The sequence below is a fragment of the Balaenoptera musculus genome, chromosome 5 (assembly GCF_009873245.2).
Source record: "Balaenoptera musculus isolate JJ_BM4_2016_0621 chromosome 5, mBalMus1.pri.v3, whole genome shotgun sequence".
NCBI lineage: Eukaryota > Metazoa > Chordata > Mammalia > Artiodactyla > Balaenopteridae > Balaenoptera > Balaenoptera musculus.
Window position 1 is genome coordinate 28,323,534 of NC_045789.1, and position 12,698 is coordinate 28,336,231.

At 40.7% G+C, this 12,698-nt stretch overlaps 1 long non-coding RNA gene across 1 annotated transcript; it reads left to right on the forward strand.

The window, feature by feature from the left end:
- Positions 1-860: 860 nt before the first annotated feature.
- On the forward strand, positions 861-5,809 carry LOC118895708. Its single transcript, XR_005020007.1, has 3 exons — positions 861-900; positions 1,190-1,270; positions 4,691-5,809. It is a non-coding gene; the product is annotated as an uncharacterized LOC118895708 (long non-coding RNA).
- Positions 5,810-12,698: the final 6,889 nt, after the last annotated feature.

A 12,698-nucleotide genomic window follows, 5' to 3' on the forward strand; every position in this document is an offset into this window, starting at 1 on the left:
CGCGCAGGCTCAGTAGTTGTGGCTCACGGGCCCAGTTGCTCCGCAGCATGTGGGATCTTCCCAGACCAGGGCTCGAACCCGTGTTCCCTGCATTAGCAGGCAGATTCTCAACCACTGCGCCACCAGGGAAGCCCTAAAACTAAATTTTAAAAGTAAAAATAATTCTAGTCCAACATGCTGATTATACCAACAAGAACCAATTGTACCCCTGCTGAAAATCACAGCATGGTGACAGAGCTGGGACAAGCAATCGGAGCCCTCAGTCACTCTGTGCTTTCTCCCATATACACTACAGTAGGACATACACCCTCCCAGAAAGCTATTTTAATGGTGAAAATTATTAGACACAGAATTCAGTTTGGGGAAAGAAAGTACAAAACCTTTGGAGATTTAGAGTTGTCTTAAACAATTGGAAGATAAGCCTTTAGAAGTTCCTTTGAAAGATAAAGTCAATTCCTAATGTACCTGTGCTAGCTGCAAAATGAATGAAATGTAACAGGACTTTGATAACCCAAATATATCTTCAGATTAAGAACAGAGAAGGGGAAAACTCCACTAATATTTTTCCTCTTTCCTCATGTGGTAAACAAATTAATAAAACGATTTTGAGTATTTTAATTACTGTAACTTTTTGATGTATTTCCCTGAACTGTGTGCCATCTTCCTTTTACCATCTACTTCCAGTAATTAAAATTTCTTATCATTTCTTTATTTCCACATTCTTTTTTTTAAAAAAAATTATTTATTATTTATTTATTTATTTAGTCTGTGCCGGGTCTTAGTTGCAACACACAGGATCTTCGTCACAGCATGCATGCAGGATCTAGTTCCCCAACCAGGGATTGAACCCGGGCCGCTGCATTGAGAGCTCGGAGTCTTACCCACTGGACCACCAGGCAAGTACGTATTTCCACATTCTTAAATGCCTGAGCTTTTATTTTTCTTAAAGTGATCTCAATCACTGTATTCCCATAGTCCTTTATGGAACAGTGTTAGAGAGTATGGAGTGTTTTAGAGATAGAAATGAGAATAAAAAGGTAAACCATGCTACTAGATATATAGGAATATTAATTAGGTCGTAATAATACTTAAATGCTTCTTTGTGGTGGCAATAGCACATCTTCCTTACAAGTTCTCTTCTTTGTCTTACCTTGAGTGGCAGGTAATATTTTTTGTGTCTCCTCTTCAGCTGGGTGCCAGCTGCATTGTCTCAGTGGCTTTCCAAAGGAGACTGACGGACCTACTCCATAAATACTGACTGGAAGCCAGAGTAAGGCAAGAGGCTCTGTTTATTGGCCATTAGTCATCAATAAATAATAGCAGTGTTAAACAGTAAACACAGAGCTCTGAGAATATCATCAACATTACTTACAAAATAAATGTTTCTGTGATATATCAGTGTGTGGCAGTCAAATCCCCCGAGGGCTCTAGGACTGAATTTGTCATCTGCTGTGTTTTAAACTGAAATATCTTCTTAAAAAGCTCTTTCTGGCTCTCTGCTCGATTGACTTGTAAGAAGACTGGGATTTTCTCAAAGAATAAGATCTTCATTTCCTCTGGTTATGTGTCATGTCTTTATTGGGTTGACTTCATGAAGAGCTGGCAATATCTGACAAATATTTTGGGTCCCTATACTTGAGATATATGTTATAGGAAGCATGCCTAACCCCACTGACTACCTAGCCCAAGAAAGCAAAGTATAAACCTTGGGGCTTTAAGAAATAACTAACCACAAGCAAGATATTGTAAATCTTTTTTTGTATTGCTTTCTAGAAGAACATGGGGAAAAGCAATAAAAAAGTACTTTGTAAATAGTCTGTTTCTCCGCACCCCCTTTTCCTTGAAATCATATGCCTCCTCACTTGGTACCACGTTGCAAACAGCTGGAGTCTATCACTTCTCATTATTCCCACTTGTTGAATGTCCTAAAACCAAACACTCTAAAAGCAATAAAGAAGGAAAGAGTAAACATGTTCTAAATGATTCCATTTTCATGCTTTATGACTTTCTCATGATCATTTTAGTCATCTACCTGAAGATTTATTTTGAAGGCTAAGTGGTGATTACACAGATGAATAACCCATTTGAAATGCCTTACTTTAAAACACTAGAATGCGAGAGAGTGAAAACCTGGAGCCTTCAAACTCCACATCCACCATTTGCGTAAATTACCTGACCACAGTTATAGGTCTGTTTCTTCATTGGCAGAACAGAGTCGTCAAGGAGCAAGGTTGCTATCTGGCATATGTGAGTTCTCAAAAATCATAGGGAAGACATGATTTTGTTGTTACTTTTTAAAATTGTATAAAAATCTCATGCTGTCTCAATTGAGAGGCACGTGACCCTCTTATTCCCCAGTGAAACTTGTTATGGTTAATAATATTTACTTCACAAGGTTGTCATGACAGTTAGATATAAATTACCTAGCAGTAGAGTTAATGATCAATAAATGTTCATTCTTATCCCCTTGTGTTTTGTCTTTCTTCCCATTCTATTTTGTTTTAATATTTATTTATTTATTTTATTATTTATTTATTTATTTTGGCTGCGCCTGGTCTTAGTTTCAGTGTGCAAGATCTTTAGTTGTGGCATGCAATCAGGATCTAGTTCCCCAACCAGGGATCGAACCCAGGCCCCCTGCATTGGGAACACGGAGTCCTACCCACTGGACCACCAGGGAAGTCCCTCTTTCTTCCTGTTCTTAAAAAGGAGAAAAGTCAGCAGTGATCCTAAACATGAATATTTGTGGAATGGACTTAAAAACAGAATAAGAGGAAAGTCTCAGACTTTTTAATGATAAACATAAAATGATAGCAAGACATATAATGCCTTTCTAATGCCTTTTGCACAGGGAAAATATCATACGATTTCCCTCATTTTGAAAACACAGACAAAGAAGCATCAAAATGTTAATACCTTCCCTGAAGTTACCTAAGATCAGATACAAAAAGAATGTCAAAATCTCCAAATTGAAATTCAAAATTCTAAAACCAAATACATTATTTTTAAGATATTATTTGGTGTACTGTATGTGTGTCAGCAACCAGTAGTGAAATCACTAGTTAATTTTAGGTTATGATTTTCTTCTGTGCTTTTTTGTTTCTTTTCTTTTCTTTTTTTTTCTTTTTTTTTTTGCCGTGTCACGCAGCCTTTGAGGTACTAGTTCCCCAACCAGGGATCAAACCCAGTCCCCAGAAGTGAAATCGCTGAGTTCTAACCACTGGACCACCAGGGAATTCCCTCTTCTGTGCATTTTTAAATGGATATCTCAGTACAGGTTTAGATCAGGAAGGCAACAGGGCCTAAAGAGACCCACAGTGGAGAGAAAGAATGAGGCTATAAGCAAGCAAGTACAGGTGCAACTGCCATGGCTGTCATGGTGGAGAAGCTGTTTTGTTTCAGTAGTTGATATCATTCTCCTCTGCCTCTTACTGAACTTCCTGTGTTTCTATAGCTGAGTCTGTGAAACTTTATTTTCTGCTACTTTAGAGCCAGGTCCCACTTGCATAGTTGCCTGGGGTCTCTCCCAAGACTGCACTCTTCAAGACTGGTTCTCTTCCTATTTCTTCTTATTGCATTTGCTGACTTGGCCCTCTGTCAACTTACACGTGCTTCACTGCTGCCAGGTTATTGCCCTCTGCACCCAGGATGCTAACCGTGTGATCTCTGCTAGTCCTAGGACACCCTTTGCTTGATAGAGTATAAAACACATCAATGCCCTGTGACAGTGTTAGAACATCCCCCAGAATGCTGTAAGTGGGTGACATACAGTGTTTGCATGCAAAGATCTCTAAATATGTTCCAGGACGTGGCCTCATTCTCAGACCATGGCCACCTGAGGGATGAGAATTTTGCTCCTGTCTCCAGGTTGAAGGTTTTCCAGAGAGTCACTTTGATCTAGTTTCAGAGGGTCCCTGATGGGATAGCTTTAGTGTACCCCTGTAGCTTGGATCCTGCTGCAGTTCAGTATCCTCAAGATGTCTCTAATCCTAGTTTTCTTGAGATAGACATCCTTGGAGGTTCTAAGACCAAGCCATGCTTCCAGATGTTCATGGATCACAAAGAACACGGGACCAGGCCACTGCCTTTCGATGCTTCCAAATAGCAGAGTAGGATGAACCGTACACAACGATCCACGTGAACACTTAGCCTTATTTGCAGTAAGGACCCAGATAGGCCATCAGCCTGCAGCTACTTGGCAAAGTGCACTTCAATTTCAAGCTGATGGGTTTACTTTCCAAGGCTGAAATTGTTGTCAGCAATTTTTATTTTAAATAGAAGTTGCAGTCACTGGTCTTTTAGAATAAGTCATATTTACAAAGGTGCATTTTATAAGAACATCCTAAAGTGCTGTATGAATATCATTTCATTTATCTTTATGACACCTCTGTGAGGGAGAGCAGCCCATATCATCCTTCCCATCATCACCAGGCTTAGTGTTCAAATGAAAGCACACAAAGGCTTTCTAGAGAGCAGCACAGAGCTCACAGTGGACCCAAGAGTAGGCCTGTTGGGGTTGTATATGAATATTCAGCCTCCAGCAAAAGGCTTGGGGCATAATTCTATCAACCCAAGAAAATAACACTTTCTTAAGTGTTCTTAAGGGCAGAAGAAAGGGGTCTCACTACAAAATGTGCCCGTTGTGTTGAAGACACTTTCTTTTTGATTTCTTGTTTCTCTGGTTCTCCAGTTACCAGTTATTATTATCACTATAGAAAAAGAGTGGCAGGGAGACATGGAGCCAACTGGACCGTGAACCTGTGAAACTGCTGCAGGAAAGAAAGTGGGGTGCGAGAGGATGACCACGTCCCAGGTCTCAGGCAAGTCCCTGGATGGCTGCCAAGTGTGGGTTCTTGGCTTTGTGCAGGAAAGAATTCAAGAGTGAGCCATAGTAAAGTGAAAGAAGGTTTATTCAGGGAAATACACACTCCATAGACAGAGTGTGGGCCATACACACTCCATAGACAGAGGCGAGAGGCCCCAGGATACAGGATTGTCAGTTTTTATAGGGGTGGGTGATTTCACAGGCTAATGAGTGGGATGATTTTTCCAACAATTTGGGGGAAGGGGTGGAGATTTCCAGGAATTGGGCCACCGCCCTCTTTTTGGCCTTTTATGGTGGGCCTTGGAACTGTCATGGTGCTGGTGAGTGTGTCATTTAGAGGCTAATGTATTACAAGGAACACATAAGGAAGCTCAAGGTCTAGTGGAAGTCAACTCATCCACCATCTTGGACCTAGTTGGTTCTAACCAGTTTATATTGTGTCCTCAACAGCTGTGTCATTCTTTTAAAGGTTGTGCCCGGCCCCCTTCCTGTCTTAAAATGTTGGTCCTGTTATTTGAAATACTCACCTGTCTCTAGATCAGAGACCAACATTTTTATTCGGCATCACTTACAAGTAATTAGGATAGTCCATTAAACATATCCTAAGAACCTTTTATTTCCAAGGGTTAAACGAGTCTGATTTGACTGTTTAGTAGAGGTCTTGATAACTGTACAGAGTGTTGACAAAAAAAGTTGGGAAGGGTGAAGGTAATAGAAATTTATCTCTTTCTTTTACTGAGAAGTAAGGAAAAGAGTATTGAGTATCTACATTGTACCAGTAGCTCTTTTAGATGAGCTCATTTATTCACTGAATTTTCAGAGTTATAATTACCATGCTACCTGCCAAGAAACCATGGCTCAGAAAAAATAGATGACTTACTCAAGGTCACACAGTTAGTGAAAGTAAACTACAGAGTCTGGATTCAACCCAGGCCTTTCTAATTCTTTTTTTTTAATATAAATTTATTTTTATTTATATTATTTATTTTTGGCTGCATTGGGTCTTCGTTGCTGCTCACGGGCTTTCTCTAGTTGTGGCGAGCAGAGGCTACTCTTCATTGCAGTGCACGGGCTTCTCATTGCGGTGGCTCCTCTTGTTGTGGAGCATGGGCTGTAGGTGCATGGGCTTCAGTAGTTGTGGCACACGGGCTCAGTAGTTGTGGCTCACAGGCTCTAGAGCGCAGGCTTAGTAGTTGTGGCACACGGGCTTGGTTGCTCCGCGGCATGTGGGATCTTTCCAGACCATGGCTTGAACCCGTGTCCCCTGCATTGGCAGGCAGATTCTTAACCACTCTGCCACCAGGGAAGTCCCCAGACCTTTCTAATTCTTAAACTCTGGTTAAGAGCTGCTTAGGGATTGTCCTTATATGCTAATGTGAAGTTACTCAAGAATATAGCAGAAATACTCTTACCAAGAATCAATTGTATTTGTTCCCAAACCAGCCTGTCTTTTGTACTTGTTATTTGAATTATGTTATTTAATTTAATTAATTAATAACACCCTTCTGGACTAATAAAATAAAAATACAAAGGAAAGAGGTTTATGTTTCTATGAAGACTAACTAGAATGCTTTGGAAATACAAACTGAGCAAGACCCTGTGGGCCCTTTTGGGTACAAAAGCCACTCCATGTGCCTCTTTTCTTGTTTGAAGGAAAAAGGCTTTCAGCCTCCTAGACTTTCTGTGAGTTCCAAGGGCAGCTTCAAACAGTTACTCATTAGGGGAGTGAGGGAATGCAGAAACAAAGGAAAGGCAGTCAAGAAACAATGGCGCAGTGATGGGGCAGGGTCCTGATTCCTCCTTAGTGAATATACATAACAATCTGATATGTGTCTCTGAGTTCTTCTGCAGGAACTAAGGCCCCCACCCAGGTGGAGGATGTCAACTTCAGGCTGAGCACAGGCACATGGACCCCAGACTGGTGGAAACCAGAAGGATGATTCCTGGAACACTGCCCTGTTGCCTCACTACCAACCAATCAGAGGAAGGTCTCACACCCTCCAGCCCTTCCCCCAGATCTTGCCTATAAAAACTCTTCCCCAAAACCCCCTTGGGGTTTTTGAGCACGAGCCGCCCCTTCTCCTTGTATGGTCCTTGCAATAAACCTTCTCTGCTCCAAACTCTGACGTTTTGGTGTGTTTGACCTCAGTGTGTGTTGGGCACACAAACTTAAGTTCAGCAACACTCTGTATTCTGGATTTCTTCTTGTTTTTATAGATGTGGTTCATCTTCTCTTCCCCCAGTAGCTTTGCTCTTCTGCACAATTTCTACTCACTCTTCAGGACTCGCTTTAGGTGTCTCCTCCTCTATGAAGTACTGCTGACGCCCCTGGGACAGAAAGTGAGGTCTGCCTCCTATTGTGTCTCCAACCCCCATACACCTAGCCTCTGATACGGGGAACACCGTGTGCAAAGAAGCCAAGGAGAATTCGCCAACAATAGATGGAGAGGATCAAAGGTCACTGTGCTCTTGGGGAATCAGGTGTGCTGGACCAGTGTCTAAGCAGCTGTGGACTTGAGGAGAGCAAATCAGGGAAAAAAATCCCAGCTGTGGGATCCATCCTCCCTGCCTGAGCTATCCTCTGTGGAGATTTTTTTTTTTTTTTTTTGGTTGCGCTGCATGGCTTGTGGGATTTTATTTCCCTGACCAAGGATCGAACCGTGGTCCTTGTAGTTGAAGCTTAGAGCCCTAACCACTGGACCACCAGGGAATTCCTGCTCTGTGGGGGATTATCCCATAAATGCTGAGAATCAGTTTCTTTCTTTCTCTTTTTATTTTGGCCGCACTGTGCACTGTGTGTTTTCAGGATCTTAGTTCTCCGACCAGGGATGGAACCCAGGTCCCTTGCAGTGGAAGCACAGAGTCCTAACCACTGACTGCAAGGGAATTCTCTAGAATCAGTTTTAATCTTGCGCTTTTTATCAGAATCTTCTTATCAGAATCTTCTCTTTATTCACACTGAATATCACCTTATTTTTTTGTATTTATATTAATCTGCCCAGTTAAATTATCAAGGGGAAATACCAAAGGATTTACAATTTCCCAGCAGCTTGACCTTGCCTTTTGGCCTTCTACAAGAACTATAAATTCAGTCTGGCAGCAAAGTGAATTCTCAAGTTTTTCTTATGCTTATACAATCTCTAAGACCAATGTAAACTTGAAATTGGTTATTCTTAGTGTCTGGCATTTATTTCATGAAGGTGGAGCATATTTGGAAATTATCACTAAATTTAATTTTTCTCATTCTAAAACTATTTACATACGTATCAGCTGTTGTTAAGAGGCTCCATTTTTATATTCTTAAAATTGCACCAAGTAAACATTATATTTACATATAGTTGTATGCAGTAGTTTACAGTTAAGGAAACCACATGAATTCATTCACTTCTCATAGTGGCATAGACAGAGCAGGTATTATTTCCTCATTTTATTTAAAGGAAACTCAGGGTTGTCTGAGGTCTCTGCCCAGGCTTAGCATTGATTCAAAAACAAACAAACAAATCAAGTTATCTGGTTCCTGAGAAGAGCTGGTGCATAGGCAGTTGCAAGCATTCTTTTTTTCTAAGAAGGAAATGTATTGGATATAGTATTTTAAGCTTGGTAAAACCATTTTTCAAGTGTTAAAATCTATCGATAATACCAAGGAATAGAAAATATGGGCTCAAAATTAATTCTTCCTTGACTTTTTTATCATGACCTTGTATATAAGAACAATGGTTTTATTAACTAGACACATCTATCATTAGCTTATAAGAAGTCTGTTTTACCTCTTCAGCCATCTGAGACAACTTACGTATAGAATTAAATATTTACAAAAAAAGAAATGTAAAGGTTTTTTCTGATTTCTCTAATTCTCAAAGTAGCATATCTACATTTTTAAATACTACAGAAGGAAATCAGGACAGTGTTTACATTTGTTACTATTTTTATGGCAATTAGTCAAACTAGGTGGAAAAAAAAAGAACCTAAGATTTTAGTGACTAAAAAGTAAGCTCCAAGGAAGCGGGAACTTTGTCTCTTTGTTCACTGGCACATTCCAAAGGCCTTGAACAGGGCTGGAATATAGTAAGTACTTAATAAATATTTGTTGAGTTAATAAATGAACAAACAAAGGAAATAGACAAAGTCGAGGCTCGCAACCTTACGTTATTGGAGAAATAAAAAGAATTCATTTATTCGGCAAATATTGACTGAAGGCCTAAGAAGTTCTAGACAGATTCAGAGGCTCTGGACTAGGACCACCGTGCCCCTGCGGCTGCCCAGGGGGAGGTGAAGCCGAATCCAGCCTCTGTACCCCGACACCAAATTAAATCTTGGCGACAGAGTTTGGGTGAAGTAGAAAAGAATAGCTTTTTTGCTTTGCCAGGCAAAGGAGGCTAGAGGGAGCTAATGCCCCCAAAACTGTGTGTCCCAACCTGGAGGGAGTAGTGAGAAGTTTTATAGTAATGGTTCAAAGAAGGTGTGATCAGCTCGTGGCCATTCTTCTGATTGGTTGGTGGTAAGTGGGAGTCAACATCATCAACCTTCTGAGGGTCAACCCCAACCGGTCTGGGGTCTATGTGCCTGTGGGCAGCATACCATTAACTTCTTCCACCTGGCGGGCGTTGCAGTATCTGCAAAACAGCTCAAAGATAGTGTTATGTGTATCCTTGAGGGGGAACCAGGACCCTGCCCCAAGGCTGCACCTTTGTTTCTTTTAACTGTTCCTCCCTTGTCTCTGCATCCCCTCCTTTCCCTAATGAGCAACTGTTTGAACCCACCCATTGGAACTCAGGGAAGGTCATGGAGGCTGAATGAAGCCTATTTCCTGTAATCAAGAAATGAGGGACAGAGAAAGGCTTTTGTGCCCAGGGGCCCCACAGGGTCTTGCTGGATATCAGAGGTATTCTAATTTAGCCTGAGTGACTAGGGAAGGAGGAGCTGCCCTTTGGGATCTGAATGAAATGAAAGAGCTAGCCAAGCAAAAATAGTATGACCTACCTGTTGTTGCAGCATTAAATTAGATGATGCATAGAAAGCACTTATCTCAGTGATCAGCAACTGGTAGTGCTGAGGTTCAGGACACAACATCCCAAAATGTGATCCCTTGGCATATTGAATATTTCAAGCTGAAGGAATATGAGAAATGGCAGGTGAAGGAAGGACTTTCTGGCTTCCCCTGAGGCAGGTCACAAAACCCTCATATGAGAGGTGCCTCCCTTAGAAAGGAACATCCTTATCTCCAAAAACGGAGGGACACCAAGAGAACCCCCCCCCTTTTTTTGGTCTTATCACATTTTCCCACTACTCTCCTCTCTTCATCAAACCCGGCATGAAAACATTCAGGTTTAACTGCTTCTTCAGGTCTTATTTCCTTATGAAATCTCCAGTGTCCTGTAAAACCTACATTAAATAAACTTGTATGCCTTTCTCTTGTTAATCTTTTGGGACAGGGACCCAAGTCAAGAACTTAGAAGGGCAGAAGAAAAAGATATTTTTCCTCTCCTATAGTAGATATTATTGTTATTTCTATAGATGGCAACCAAGATATTTATTCACCATGTTCAAAACCGAGACAAGTCCATGGTGCTATGATGCATATGTATCTCTAGATGGCTTTTGGGGGTTTTTGCAAACCTTGGGCTTGCGTGCTCCAAATCCTTGGAAGGAAGGAGGACTTAACTCCTGCCCCCGGAGGATCAGGATCTGCTATACATTCTGACTTTCTATATCAAAACCCAACATTTCAAAGCCTGCATACCCCATTTTGACAGATATTCTAGTTGGTTTTAATGACCCTTGAACAGGATTAGGCTTTGCACATGGTCTGCTTTTTGTACTTGGACCATAACATATCAGCATAATATAAATCCTTGATGCAATGTTAAAGATTTGCCAAATCAAAATATTTCTGACTGGTTATCTGGATAATATATGATGCCTTATATTTGAAAACATAATATTAATTTTTGGCCTTTCGAAAGCCTGTTTATATATTCTGTATTTTACAGATTTGAAAAGTGTTTTCTTAAATTGAACATTAAAATTGCTACTGGTAATTCTTTACACTTCTTTCCATCTCATTGTACAAGTAAAATATGCTATGTTGTAATCAACTGGGGCAAAAAAATTTAAGAAAGAAACTAAAGATCATCTGAGATAACCACTATTAAAACTTTAGTAACCATCCTTTAACATATCTCTTCAGACTAATATATGCAGACTTATATATAAAATGTTGAGGGAATTCCCTGGGAGTCCAGTGGTTAGGACTCTACTCTTCCACTGTGTGTGTGTGTGTAGAGGCCTGGGTTTGATGCCTGGTTGGGGAACTAAGATCCCACAAGCCACGCTGTGCGGCCAAAATAAATAAAATTAAATTCTGAAAAAATAGGATCATATTATACATGTATTTTATTAAGAATATTCTTTAAAGCATTTTAAGTTCTTTATGTATTTCCTCTCCCTCACTTGTCCATCCCTCCTCACCATTCCTATAAAAAATGTTAGAAAACTCTTTTTCTCTCTTGAACACACAGTGTGAAAATCCCTCCAATCAACTAATACAGACCTAACATGTTTTCTTTAGTGAATGCATGCCATTTCATGGTATGAATGAACCCCAGTTTATTTATCTATATCTCTAGTGATCAGCACTCCCTTTATATTCCTGTTTTTTACCCCAATGAACAAAGCTACAGTAAACATCTTTCACATGCACCCTTATGGGCTGGTAGATTAGTTTTTATGGTACTGCTAGGAGAGGGGGTGTATGTACGGTAATCTTAGTAGAGATGTCCAGAATTGCATTCTCAAAAGATGTTAACAGTTTACATTTCCCCTTTGGTTTTAACCAATGTTTACTTTTAGTGTTTATATGCATATATGCATACATAATTGGGGGTAATTACTATATACATTACTTCCTTAGTGATGCTAGAAAAATTCAGTGATTATTCGAGTTTCACCAGGCTCATTGATCCTGTCACCTGTATTTTAAAAGTAAGTGAGGGACTTCCCTGGTGGTCTGGTGGTTAAGACTCCGTGCTTCCACTGCAGGGGGCACGGGTTCAGTCCCTGGGTGGGGAACTAGGATTCTGCATGCTGCATGGCATGGCCAAAAAAAAAAAAAAAGTAAGTGAAACAGGCCTTCAATAGCCATGTTTCTGAAGCTCTGACAGGTAACAAAATAGAGCTCTAACCGCCAACAGTTCTGAGAGCCGCAGTGGGAAGTTATTCACTCATTCCACCGGTTCATTTATTTATTTATTTATTTATTTATTGTTGGCTGTGTTGGGTCTTTGTTGCTGCACATGGGCTTTCTCTAGTTGTGGCGAGCAGGGGCTACTCTTTGTTGCGGTGCGTGGGCTTCTCATTGCGGTGGATTATCTTGTTGTGGAGCTTGGGCTCAAGGCGCGCAGGCTTCAGTAGTTGTGGCACGTGGGCTCAGTAGTTGTGGCGCATGGGCTTAGTTGCTCCGTGGCATGTGGGATCTTCCTGGACCAGGGCTCAAACCCATGTCCCTTGTATTGGCAGGCGAATTCTTAACCACTGCGCCACCAGGGAAGTACCTCCACCGGTTCTTGAAGTTAAGAATGCTCTCTGCATCCCATTCAGCAGAGGACAACAGCTCCATTTTGCCAGCATTGCTTTCTGATTTTCATCCTGCTGCTATGCTATTTGCTTCTAGCACCTGAAAGCACTATAAAAATGCATTTTAAATCATTGACTAGAATTTCTATGCTCTGATTTGCATTACAAACTTTTTAAAAAAAGGACAATTTAGAGGTATGAATCGCAGCATCTTGGTAGCATTCTTATTTTTTAAGTGCTAGAAAAAAAAAATTAAGATCACCCATCTAAGAAATGTAATGCCATTTAACCCATTGTACTG